Consider the following 864-nt stretch of genomic DNA (forward strand, 5'->3'; position numbering starts at 1 on the left):
ATGCACATAAGGAATTTTGTCGAGATCTACAGTACTTTCAAGTATAATGGCGTGACTGATGAGGCTATCAAGCTGAGGCTTTTCCCATTCTCACTGAGGGACAAAGCTAAGGACTGGTTACATTCTGAACCAGCTGGGTCCATCACTACTTGGCAAGATCTTGCGCAAAAGTTTCTGGTGAAGTTTTATCCGATAGCAAAGACTGCTGCTGTGAGGAGTGCTCTTACTCAGTTTGCGCACCAACCTACAGAATCTATGTGTGAAGCTTGGGAACGATACAAGGAAATGTTGAGAAAGTGTCCACATCATGGAATGCCCGATTGGATGGTGATCACTGGTTTCTATAATGGTTTGGGGGCCCAATCTCGGCCCATGCTTGATGCAGCAGCTGGAGGCGCCTTGTGGGCCAAAAGCTATATACTGAGGCTTATAATCTTATCGAGACTATGGCTACAAATGAGCACCAAAACCCAACTCAGAGGATGATGCCTGGGAAGGTAACATGTATTCTGGAAGTCGATGCAGCCACCGCTATTGCAGCGCAGCTCCAAGCGCTGTCGATGAAGGTTGATTCTCTAGCTACATATGGAGTTAATCAAATAGCTATGGTCTGTGAGCTTTGTGCAGGTTCTCATGCTACCGATCAGTGTTCTCTTGTCAACGAATCTGTTCAGTATATGAATAATTATCAGCGACAATAGCAGCCTGTGCCAGCTACTTATCATCCTAACAACAGAAATCATCCAAATTTCAGCTGGGGTAATAATCAGAATGCTATTCAGCCACCATATCAGCAAGGTGTGAGTAAACAGTTTAATCCGCCTGGATTCCAGCAATCACAGCAGTATGCTCAAAGGCAATCAT

The 864-nt window shown here is 45.0% G+C and overlaps 1 non-coding gene across 1 annotated transcript; it reads right to left on the reverse strand.

The window, feature by feature from the left end:
* Positions 1-207: 207 nt before the first annotated feature.
* LOC141675665 (small nucleolar RNA R71) lies at positions 208-314 on the reverse strand. Its single transcript, XR_012556307.1, has one exon. It is a non-coding gene; the product is annotated as a small nucleolar RNA R71 (small nucleolar RNA).
* Positions 315-864: the final 550 nt, after the last annotated feature.

Source organism: Apium graveolens, chromosome 7 (assembly GCF_009905375.1).
Source record: "Apium graveolens cultivar Ventura chromosome 7, ASM990537v1, whole genome shotgun sequence".
NCBI lineage: Eukaryota > Viridiplantae > Streptophyta > Magnoliopsida > Apiales > Apiaceae > Apium > Apium graveolens.